This window comes from Molothrus ater, chromosome 3, assembly GCF_012460135.2.
Source record: "Molothrus ater isolate BHLD 08-10-18 breed brown headed cowbird chromosome 3, BPBGC_Mater_1.1, whole genome shotgun sequence".
Taxonomy (NCBI): domain Eukaryota; kingdom Metazoa; phylum Chordata; class Aves; order Passeriformes; family Icteridae; genus Molothrus; species Molothrus ater.
This window is the reverse complement of record NC_050480.2, coordinates 25228665-25241284: the sequence shown is the minus strand read 5'-3', so window position 1 is coordinate 25241284 and position 12620 is coordinate 25228665. Positions and strand designations below refer to the sequence as shown.

Genomic DNA, 12620 nt, shown 5'->3' with positions numbered 1-12620 from the left:
TGAAGCTGGCAAGAACGTTCACTTGCTCAGAATAGGTGCATTACCATCGAGACTTGAGGCAAGGATGGAGGATGTAAACTTAATAAAGCACAAAGACAACCAGCTTTGGAGGGCTGGCGTGTACGTTTGAAACAAACCTTCTCCCTGGGGAATTCCAAGTGTTAGCATGTGGGACATACTCCAGCTGCTAGCTGCTTGGACTTAAAATAAACCAGGCAAAATCCCATATTCAGGTTCTACCAACTGAGGCAAGCTGCTATTGCAAATGTTTCGTATCCCTTTTTCTTCTAGTTGGGTCAGAATGACAGCAAATATTTTTGAAAGGGCATTTAAACCCTTAATATTTCACACTGCTTTCCTTGTGCTTCTCTGTAGTGACGTGTTTCTCAACACAGTTGTAAATTTAGCAAAGAATCTGGTTTGTACAGGTTGAAACACTCTCCCAGGAAGGCTGGAATTAAAAAACAGGGTGAGAAGGAGTATTTCTAGCTTGTGTGACAATGACATTGCTACCAATACTGCTTTCCTAATCCTAGGTGCTTTAAAAATCTCAGCATGACTTCATTTACAGAGAACTATTTGCCTTGTTGAACTGTGGAGACCCTTTTTCTTAAAGAGAAACACATGTGACTTAAGGATGGTTGCTTCTTTTTTCTTTCTTAACATATTGAAGAGGAAATAATTTAATGTGTCTGTGGAAGACTCCATAACAGGATTTCAGGGAAAAAAAAATATGTCTGGGAGTTGTATGATTGTTTGACAACTAGAATATGAATAACTTTGAGGAGGTCTGAAAATAGACTACAGTACTGTTTGCTTTGTCTTGTGGTTTGAAATTTACTTCAGGACTTTTAAGAAATTTTATTTTAATAACCCTCTGATTATAATTTATTTCCAAGGTATTGAGGTACTTGGGAGGGGTGGGAAACAATCAACTTAATGCAATCTATGCAAATAATGTCTAATTTTTTTTCAACAGTAATGTATGTGAAACTTCATTCATCAAGACTACTCAGTTTTTCTGTGATAAAACCTGTTGTGCAACGTAATACACAACATTTAGGAATTCAATGCTCTTGTTGCTGTTAAAGCATAGATAATAAACGCTACCAGTCAGCTTGAAAATTTTACACAAGTGACTGACATGACCAACCTTCCTGCTTCTTCTCTTCTTCCTTTAGACACAGACACACAAATTCTTGTTCAAATCAACAGGCTTATCCAGGATATATTTATAAGGGTGAACTCTGCCAGGCTTTGGTTAGTCATATATAGTGCTGGGAATATCTTTTGAAGGTATCCCGAACACTGTGACAGAAGTATTTGTCACTCAAACTATTTATAATTCTAGGAGTTTGGAGGGCAGATAGATGTTTATGCTTTTTCATATGAAATCACACTTATGCCTTTTGCACAAAAGGCATTGGCCTTGCCTGTATGGACACATCAGGCAGATCTGGACCACGCTGTTTTTGCGAAATGCCATGTTTACACCCCAGACACATTTCTGGCTACTTGATTGACCTTTCTGTCTCACAGATGACTTTGTAGCTCTGTGAATGTCAGCTTGTTGTCAGCTGGGCCTCTAGTTTCTGTGGATGATTGGAAGAGGCCAGTGCAGGGTACCTCAAAAAACGTGAAACTGTTGTCCATGTAGCAGATCTTTAAGGATTCTCAAGCTGAATAAAATGATAAGCTCTAGTGTTAACCTAATTTTTTTTTTTTTTAATGACATGTAAAATTATATTAAGGCCAGTTAGCCTTTGAGAAATAAGACTGATAAGCATCACAGGCTTTTTTTTTTATTTTCATAGCCACCTCAAGCAATCAGTTTTGAGAGCTTCTTGCAATGTTTACGTGCAGGTTATCTTTTCCTCCTAGTCCTTCTTATGTCTCCTGAATTATTCTTAACTCCGTGTTTCTGGAAATCATGGGCAATGTATAGACACAACGCCTTCAGCAGGCACGCAAGGAATGTTATGAGGGTAGCAGGCTTCTGGTTTCCCTGGTCACTCAGAAGATTTATGTGCCAGTATAATGAGAATGAATGATTAGCTGTTGTTCATTGACAGAGACCTTGTGAGTCTGTCTATGCACAAGAGGTTTTGGGAGTTGATAACCTTTGTGCTTCAGGTTTTGTTTTGAATAGATAGAAGTGGAGAAAATGGTTGTTGGTAGATGTAAACCTGAACAAAGTGAAGGGTATTTACAGCCAAGTTCTGGCAGTAAAGCTGGAAACGAAGTTGGGGTATTTTCATTATTTTGGGACACAGCATTATAGAGTTACGAGATGCTCCTGCCTAGGATTTCAGTCTCTTCTATTTTTTAGGTGTCTGTGAGACACTGTGATGCATTGCAGCTTTGGTCTAAGCACCAGCCAAGTATAAAAGGAGGGGCCAATTTTGAACTCTGAAACTGAGAAGTCTCTAGGTCACTCTAAAGTTGCCCAGAGACAAGGCAAGTTAAAGTATCTTTTTTGCCATTCAAAAGCAAGATAAATTGTTCATAGACAGAACCACTATTACTACTATATAAGTTATTCACTTCAACACCTTTCTCATATCATATCAAGTTAATGGCCATTTTGTGTGTCTGGTATACATCCAGAACCCCTGTTGTAAAGTCAAGGTTGTGTGAGATAACCCAGTTTGCATTAGTAAATGCCGTAGAACACTATATTATTTTGACAATTATCATAAAGCTGCATAAACCATACTTTTAAGGTATTTTTTTCTAAAGGATAAGAAGTAAAAATTAAATACTGAACTCTGATTTTCAGATATATTACATACACCTCCCCCACCTTCATACCATAATAGCAAATTATTGGGAACCTGAAAGATAAGAGCCATAATTTTTTTGCTTTTATGTACCTACAAAGTAGCAATCTTCAGAAGAAACCTAAGTATTCTCTCTACTGCAACCACATTAATTCCAGAAGAAACCTTTGCCTTCTCTGGCATTTATGTTTTCCTAATATCCACTTCTTAAAAGTTTTGACTTTCTCAATGGTTCCAGCAGCTTCACATTATAAGGTTTTGAAGCTGATTTTAAATTTCACCACGCATTTTTGCATTTTGATCAAGAACTCAAACTGGGACTTAAGGGCTTATGTCCTATGCAGAAGTTACCCACGTGCAAAAACATTCTTCTGAAACATATGGGAAAGAAATGGGTGCCTTTACACAGAAGCCTGAAGGTAGTTGGAAATCACTGTGCTCCATTTTTCAAGAATAAGAACCATGAACCCTGCTCCTGGAATGGCTCAAAGCACTCACTCTTTCTCTCTGAAAGGCATAAACTCAGTGTTCCTGCGCACACCTATGATATGGTGGTTGGAAAGGCATTTGGAAGCATTCCCTTAACAACAGTCACATCACGGTCCTCCTATCTATTTGTGCTGGCTGCAGTGGAGACAGGGCATTGTTTACCCCTGTGCTGTTGTATAGCAACCCTGGGAGCTGGAGGCAGAGCTGTGTGTGGTGCTTGGGCTGGCCCCAGCCTTGTGTGCGCTGCGCACGGTACAGACAGCGATCCTTGCTGAGCTGGGCCCTGCTGCAGGCAGGACAACCAGCCACAACAGCCCTGTCCCAGCTCATGGTGCAGCCAGGGGAGAAGGAGAGGGGACAAAACTCCTGCTCGTCTTTCCGAGGTGTGTACCTGTGCCTCAATGACTTCATTCAGCTCTGAACTAGTAATGGAAAATCTTGCATGGCTACATCTCAATATATCATAGTCTGTGTTTGTAACCGAGTTGGCTTGAGTTAACAGTACCTTTAGAGTTACACTGCTTGCAAAACATGCACCACTAGCCAAAGAATGCCTTTTATCAAGATGGGTTAGGAATATGCAGTGCTTCCCTACAGGCATGTCACTACCTGTAGCTGAATTTAATAACACTATATTATTGTAGTGTGGTTTTTACTGGCTTTTTTTCTTCATTCTTTTGAATCTATTTACTTAATTTTCCTACCATCAAGAGAAAACCAGCTATGAATACTTGCAAAAGCAGGGTCAGATGGTGAGACTGGATTGAAAGAAGGTATTTAGATTCTTCAGATGGTGCTCAAGAGAGCTGTGGGCTCAGCTATGCTACACAGCCAAGTACACTATAGAGATCCCTGAGCTAATGCCATGATCGGAAGCTCTGTTAGTGTTGTTCTGTTCTCCCTGGGCTAATTAACAGAGGTGCCTCTCAGCATACCTAATTAGCTGGGTTGCTGCAGCATCCTCAGGGGCAGGGCTAATTAGCGTGGGTGCTTTGCTATACAGACAGGCTACATTGCCTCTGGGATCCAAGCTAGCATCCGTGCCCGGCATTGCAATGCACCGTGCAGACAAGCCAGTTTCCTCAAAACTACCTCAGGATCTCCTACAGCCCTTTGCTGTGTAGACTTGCCTGGTGCATTAATGAGACCCCAGAAGCTTGTGCAGGGAGAAGGATAGCAACCTGGGATGTGGGCTGGAGGGTAACATTTTAGGACACAGATGTTTCAGGATGAGTCCCAGATTCATTTGCTTTTACTTTACATCTACTTCTTACCTTCACCTCTGCATCTACTTCTTACCTTTTTATTAAAAACAGTGTAAAAAGTAGTCACCACCTGTGGTAGAGGCAAACAAATAGGCCTGTATTGAGACAAATGAAGTCTGAACCTGCTACCCTGCAGCTTGCTGATTTTTGCTTTTAGCAGCTAAAAGATAGTTATGAACTAACGAACTGAAGCATTTTTAAAGAGTATTTCCCTATTGCTCTGGTGAAATAATAATGATAACAAAGTATTCTTTATGGTTTTACAGACGCTGCTCTCTCTAATCTTTAAATGCTTTGCAAGCATGAGTAAGCACAGCTTCATACGAGCCCGTGATAAGGCAATACAATGATTCCCATAGTATGAACAGTAAATCTGAGATGTGAAGACCAGCCAAAAGTAACTTGCAGTTATTAGAAAGAACGTGTCCTCCCTGGTTTAACTTATTCTTGCACTGTGCATCTCAGAATTTCCTTGTACAGACATTTTTCTTATCAGGACTGTTTTACCCCGCTGATACCAATTGATTGTACGTTCAGTTTAGCTGAGCTGACTTGAAAATGTTGCCTTGCACCATATGAGAGTTGCAAAAAGGTGGCTTATTATTCACAAAGGGGCTGTACACTGTAGAAAGCTGATAAACAAAAGATCCACTGTTTCTGTCTTCTGCTTACAGTATCAGTAGCAGCAGGCTGTGCTGATACCTTACCTGATAGCTCAGCCTTGCACAGAAAAACTGTGCCATTTGTGGCTACAAATTTTAGCTTCTTCATGGAGTCCTCAGGGGCTCAGAACCTCCCAGGACCTCAGTGGGAGACTCTTCCCAATAAATAGAAAAGAGCTGTCAGAGACGGCCTAATGCACCTCTTAATCTTGTTTCACTTTATTCTCTTCATTCTGAAAACCTGGTACACAATGTTACAGCTATCCAATTTTCTCTCCTTCCCACAAGGAAAGCCTGTGGGTGCCATATCTGAAGTGATCTTGGGAGTGGTCTGCAGTCCTCACTGTGTCTTTGCTGTGCAGTGTTCTGGCTTTCTATAAGCTCAACCTCCTCTGGCAAATGATGGTGATGCCCATTTGTGAAAGACTCTCTTTACTGGGAGAACAGAGTGGGATGCATGGAAGTGGCCTGGCCAGGCAAAGGGAAGTGGCTGCGGGAGTTCCTTAGCGCCCATATGTGCTTGACATGCAGAGATCAGCCAAGAATGCACACCAGGAGGTAAGAAAGAATCGAGACAATCCCTAGCTATGTCTTTAAATGCAGCCTCAAGGATGGCCTCTGCTTCTCTCCTTTCCAATAGGGAGAAATGCTGTGAGACACTGAGCCTTTGCAACATTTCTCTAGAAATGCAGGAAGGAGAGGGGTCTCTTGCAGCTAAATCATCCTGTGACCAGTTCCACAGCCACCCACCAAACCCTGCTGTGGTGCAAAAGGAGCCCATCCTCCTGAGCTTCCTGCTTGGATCAGTTGTAGTTAGGTACAATGTCTGAGTTTTCAAACTAGGGATGAGCAAGACCTCCTAGTTAGAGCTCTGTGCAACACCCTTTTCAAAGAAATGACTTCTGGCTTTAATGGATAGTCAGATGCCATTAGTGAACAGCATTATTTACATGTATGGATCCTCCTTCTCAGAAATCCCAGAAACATTCCTGCTTGAGCGATGTGCAAAATAAATCTGGGATTAAAAAAAAGCCTTCCGAGCAGAGAGGAACAAGAGACAAAGAGATGTGTGTCTCAGCAAGACTTCCACAGAGAAGCCTCAACATGTGTGCAAGGTGAAAAAGAATAACAGGGTGACGTCAGCGTTGGCTGGCGATGGGCAAGGGAGGGCTCTTTTCATCACAGTCTGGCAGAGAAACACAAGGCTTCAGCAGAGGGAGGAAGTAAAGATCCTTACTGCAGAAATATAAATCCTTTTTTAATAAGTGACTGAAACGGTAGGAGCTCCTAAAGAAAGACAGCTTTCCTTCTCCCTGTGTCTTTAACTCTTTCCCTGCATGGTGGAATGTTGCTATTGCTTTCAGTTTCCTGCTTTACTCTCCTGTGCATTTTGGGGAAAGCGAGCAAGCCCTGTTACCTAACACAAAGAGGGCTCCAAAAGGTCAAAAATCAATGCCAAGGCCTGCACCAGAAATACTGGAAGCCAGGGCAGTTGCAGAATGCCCAGTGGGTGTATGATCCCATGGGATCCACAGAGCAGGGCTTTTAAAGGAAAAGACACCCATGTTCTTATTGACGGTAATTTTTTCTTTGTTTTTTTTTTTTCTTTTCCCTGAGGCTTAGGTTCCAGTAACAGATTCATCTTGCCTATTTTGAGAAATGCATTTAGTCACCTAAGCCCTGTCTATAGTCAATGAGGCTAAATAGGCATGTCTAGAGGACAATTCATGCCATGTGTGTTACTGTGGAGAGGTGGGGGTGGTGATGGTGAAAATAAGTGCCTCTGGGAAGGGTCTGCCTGCTCCAGTTGACCACACAGGAAGGCCAGGGAACTTTCTGAGGCTGTTTTTTGTCTGGCAAAAATTTGAGTATTGAAGTGCTGCCTATGGTTTTGATTTGGCTGAAGCAAGGAAGTGCTGGAAAATACAAGAAATAGGTTGAAGCCCTGAACATTAACCAGGCATCACAAAGGTGTAGGTAAGCATCCACACCTCTGAATAAAGGATGAAGATAAGGTAAACACTCATAAATCTAATATACTTGTACTTGAACAATTGCTAGGAAGACCTGAACATAAGATAGGAAATCAGTATTTGCATACTGGTTTTGATCTGTTACTGTTGAAATTGTGATCAGGTTTAGAAGCTATAACAATTTACAGAGAATATGAAAATTACTTTGTAGTAGAGATAAAACATAAGGAATCACCAAGTGCCATAATGCAAAATTTTCCACTCCTGTCCTTATGTTTTATTCTGATATCTGCAATTCACCACTTTAAACAAAACAAATAGTTTTTTATTTACTTTGTGCCACAAAAGTCAAGGCTAGTTTTCATAGGAATATTTAATTTTAATGTCGAGATAAGAGTGACCAACCCAGGTTCTGACACAATTTTATCAGCGCAGTCTAACGTATAAATCTTGTTTCAATGACTCTTGCCCCAAATGAAAAGCAGGTATGCTAGCACAGACAGAGATTTCCCAGTCTAATGCATCCCAGATGATTCCAGTCTGGGCATATCTGTGCAATCTGAGACTGGCAACTGTGCCTTGCTTTCTGCTGTTTTTGTTGGAGCCAGTGGCCAGACGAGGTGCTCAGCACCAGGCAAGGCTGAGTCTGCTGGGCTCTGAGATGGTGCAGAGTTCTGCTGAAAAGAGAAAGACTCATGAGAACAACTCGATTCTCTGCTTTTTCCAACAGTGGCTAATTTTAGCAAAACTGTCCTTAGCACTTGTGTGTGGGAGGGCAGACATTTCCTCCTTTACATGACCTTTGTATAAAACTAAATCCAGAGCAGTGATTGTTCTCCCCCTCCCTATTTTCAAATTTCTGGAGACTCACTGGTGGGAAAAAAAAGAAAAAATAAGTATGGAAATATGTGGTTTGTGCAAAGGAGCAAATTTAAATAGGAAGCAATTTAGCAGAAAGTTTCTTGCTGCAACTTGAAACTATACCAAAACATTTGGTATAATGTCCCAGAGCTGTTTTCCTGCTGTTCTGCTCATGACTTGATTTATGAGTTTTGTGTGCCTAACAGGTAGAGCTCTGGGTTGGAACATATATTTTTGTTCAGGCTACAATTCCTTCCTGTGCCCTCTCTCTGCTTCTCCAGCTTCCCATGGCAGCAGAAAAATTAGGGCATGTGTGTAAAGGTGCTGTTTTCTTCCTCGGCCCATTGTGCTGGCTGAATGACTCATAAACCAAACACTGATAAAATCAACTGACAGTTATTTAAACCTGAGGTTTCAGGTTAAGGAGTAGCAATGCAAACAGAGCTGGTGAGAGGCTGTTTGCAGTGCACGCGCTTGTGTGTTACATCCTGAGAATTTCCAAGGGCTGTTACACAAAGTTCCATAAAGCAAAATTATAAGCCCATGATAAGGTGTCTGTCTTTGTGATGCTATTGAGGTGTACCTGCTTCTTAGGTACCTCCCAAAAGCCTGCAGCTCATCCCTGAGGTCAGCAGAGTGAACACCTCTAGTTTTCCTTGCAAGCACCTTTAGTTAGTAACAGGATTGCTGGTGACTTGTGACTGCCTCCTGAAAAAGGAAGGTTTAGAATGCTAGTTTAAAAAGACATTACTGTTGTGTAAGTACCTGCAATGAATTAAGCTGTGCCTGGGAATGTTCCCATCTGGGCCATGGTCTTCCCTGCCCCAACCCTTTAGAGCAATCTGGTAATTTTGGAAATTTTGGTCATTGTAGAGGCCACTCCAAGAGGCAGGCTGCACACAGGCACCCACTTCCAGCAGCTGAAGGAGGCAGCTAACTCAGACATGGGCCATTTACAGGAAAGTTCTCAGATATGGCCACAGGCAGATTCCATAGTCTCATTCTTTCAACACAGCTATATGAACTATGATGCTGTCAGAAGTGTTTAAATTTAGAAAATTTGGCCTGAGGGTGGTTTTTTTGTTTGTTTGTTTATTTTTGTTTAGTTAGATTTTGTTTGTTTGTTTGTATCTGATTCTATTCAACAACTTCTTTCCTGTAGAGAGAAGAGTTGCCTTTCTGCTGCTGAGTTATCTCTTTCTAGTCTTACTGCTAATAACTGATACAGATACCTGGGTAAGAAAACTCTTGTTGAGACCAAGACTGAAGCAGTGAAACACCAGGGAATATACAAAGCCAGCCAGCAGCAGACAGGAACCTTCTCAGTTCTTGTCCTTTCCTGTAGTGGCAACAGGAAATGGAAAAGCCTTTGGGATACATCCTCACTTTTCCTCCTCTTACCTTTATGTCAGTGTATCTTTTTCCAGCAGTTGTTTGCCCTTCCTTGCCCCCAGAAATTTAAATATGCATATTTTTTCTAGGAAAACCTGAGTTATTATAATTGATATTATGTTTTATTATATTTTGTTAATATAGGCAGCAAGATGGCTTAGTTTAAATGTTGAAATAGGTTTTTTTACATTTTCTTTCTGGTTTGTGGAGGTTTTTTCCCCCTAGAAAATCCATCCAAAACCTTTACATTAAAAGTGCCACTCTGGACAAGAAAAAAAGTGAGGTTCTACTTAGACAGTCTGTGGGTGTTTTAATGATGGATGGATTACTGCATTCATGTCATCCTCCTCTAGTGATTTTGACTAATTTTTCTTGTTTTAGGTGAAAAGTGGATTGGAGATTTTTTTTTTTTTTAATTCTGGTCAGAAGTGTGGGATGACATTGAGAGGAATGGTTTGGTCTTCTGCCTATAGACCTTCTCCCAGGCTGTGATCTGTTTGCCTATATCAATTGGCAGCAGCAATTTCATTGTGTCAGCTACATTGCACTGAATTGTATATTCATTTAGGAACAGAGGGACTTTGATCACACTGACATGAGTGACCTGTAGGCTTAGTCTTTACTGGGGTTATTAAGTTAAACTGCTTAAAGCCCTGGAAACATTTGTAAACAAGGTATATTAACACATAGAAATGTCCTAGAACAATTTAGAAATAGTATAATTAGTGTCTGGAGTAGCATACTCTCAGTACGTTTACAATTCCTTGTTTGAAACAAAGCTAATTAAGTTCAAAACTGGATACAAGAATTAATTTCAATCAATCACCTAATCTCCCATTACATGTTCACAGTTCATCAGAGGACTCATGAAAAATTCATAATTTCCAGGAATAGGAAATTCTTAGAAAAAGCTGCTGTTGAACATTGGAAACTGCAAGACGAAACTTAATCAGGTCTTGTTTGTACAAGTCCTGTTTGGTCAATGCAATTACAAAATGTTCATTTCTGGTGTGTGAGCATGACCCAACTGAGATATGAAACTGGAGTTATTTTTCTGAAACCCCATCCCAGTGTACTTCACAGCTGTGTCTTTTTATCTTCAAGTGTTGTTTTGGACAACAATATAATAGAAACCATACAGACCTCCATCTCTAGTTGCCACCTGTAACACAGCAATGTCTGTAAAGTGATGCACAATCCTGAGTGCAGCTCAGTCTCCTGACTTCCTCCACGTTACCTCCCTCATGTTTTGTACTGAATCTGAGTCAGCAGTGCCCTGGCAGCCAGGAGGGACATCCCTGTCCTGGGGGGCATCAGGCACAGCATTACAGCTGGGCAAGGGAGGGGATTGTCCTGCTCTGCTCTGGTGCAGCATCACCCTGAGTGCTGGGGGCAGTTCTGGTCATTGCAGTATGAAAAAGACATTAAACTATTAGAGACTGAGCAAAGGAGGGACAAGAGAATGATGAAAGTCCTTGAGGGGAAGCCGTATGAGGAGTGTCTGAGGTCACTTGGTCTGTTCAGTCTGGAGAAGACTGAGGGGAGACCTCATTGCAGTCACAGCTTCCTCATGAGGGGAAGAGGAGGGGCAGACACTGATCTCTGTGGTAAGAGACAGGACTCAAGGAAATGGCACAAAGTTGTGTCAGGAGAGGTTTAGGTTAGCTATCAGGAAAAAAATTTTCACCCAGAAAGTGGCTGGGCACTGGAGCAGGCTCCCCAGGGAAGTGGTCACAGCCTGACAGAGCTCAAGAAGCATTTGGACAATGCTCTCAGACACATGGTGGGATTCTTGGGGTGTCCTGTGCAGGGCCAGGAGTTGGATTCGATGATCCTGATGGGTTCCTTTGAACTCAGTTACTCTCTGATTCTATTCACAATATTTTCAGGTGTTTTCCCAGAAACTGATCTTGCTTGTATTACCTGGCAGAAATTAAAAAGCCACAACTCTGGAAAGCAGACAAAGTCTTCATGAAAGTTCTCTGCACTTTCTTTGAATGATGAAGTACTTTTTTTTTTTTAAAGCTTGTTAGGAAAACCTCTTCCCAAGGACTTAATAAAACTTTGTAATCTTCGGTCTGTGTAATGACAGATAGAAAGCAAAAACGCTTTCATGACCAGGAGGTCATCAAAGTTACTTATCCAAATAAAGATCAATTGGATGAGCTCTGTTACATGGGATAAGTGATAAGAATAAGGTGCTCAGTCCAAGTGCTTTGAACAAGTTAAGTCATGCCTTCTTCCCCCTGCAGCATCACATAGTGGCTTCCTCTTCCAAAGTGTTGTGTTCTGGTTTTGTGCAGTATGAATTTCATAGGCCATTTTCTCTCAGTGGTAGGAAGGAATTTTTTGTGAAACCTATGTTTGCTTCATAGGAGACAAAGTTGTGTACAAAATTTCAGTCTGCTTTGTGAAGCAGTGGCAACAGCTTTAAGTGTAAGTAGCATATTTGTAGTGGACTGTAGTGATGCTGAGTAAGTATGTCCAGAGAAATGGATTTCCCCAATCTGGGACATATTTCTGGGACTCCCAAGAATTGTAAAAACATAGTAATAATTTTTTATTTGTGTACAACCTAGCATTGAAATACAGGAAAAGAGCAGAAGGAGTCAAGGTGGAGTGAGAGGGTTTGGTGCTTATGCCTGGTTTGACAGATAGCACATGTTCTCATAAGCCTAGTTTCTAAACCAAAGGCAACTTTGGATAAACAACAGATGATATCTAAATTTTCATTAATCTTGCTCTTTAATCTCTATTTCTGTGCCTCTCTTGAAACTGGTTTTGCATGCTCCTCTAAAATATGTCTATTGTCTCCTTTCTGAGGTCTCTTTCTGACAGAAATGCCCTGAAGAAGTGAGTCACTAAAATATTTACCAAAACTTCTCTAAATACCAACCATCTCATGGTGGGTAAATACTGATGTAAATCAGTGTAACTTATGATAACTTGATTTATTTCATTATTTCAAACTGTTTATCGACATTTTATTACAGTACATTTGGAAACAGATTACAAAACCTTTCTAACAAGCTTGTCATGTGAATTTCCTGTGCAATCAGTAAATAATGATGGCAATATCTGAAGCAAAGCTTTCAAATTCTTTAGTATTTTCTAATCATATTTAATACTAAATTCTTTGGTTGGTGTTTCCTGCAAGTGAGATGCTGCAATTTCTTGCATTTACTATTACATGTTGCA

General features: G+C 41.0%; 1 long non-coding RNA gene across 2 annotated transcripts in view; it reads left to right on the top strand.

Moving 5' to 3' along the window:
• The window catches only part of LOC118685171 (uncharacterized), a 45692-nt gene that overhangs the window by 233 nt on the left and 32839 nt on the right, over positions 1-12620 (top strand). The gene's annotated exons all lie outside the window — the stretch shown is intronic.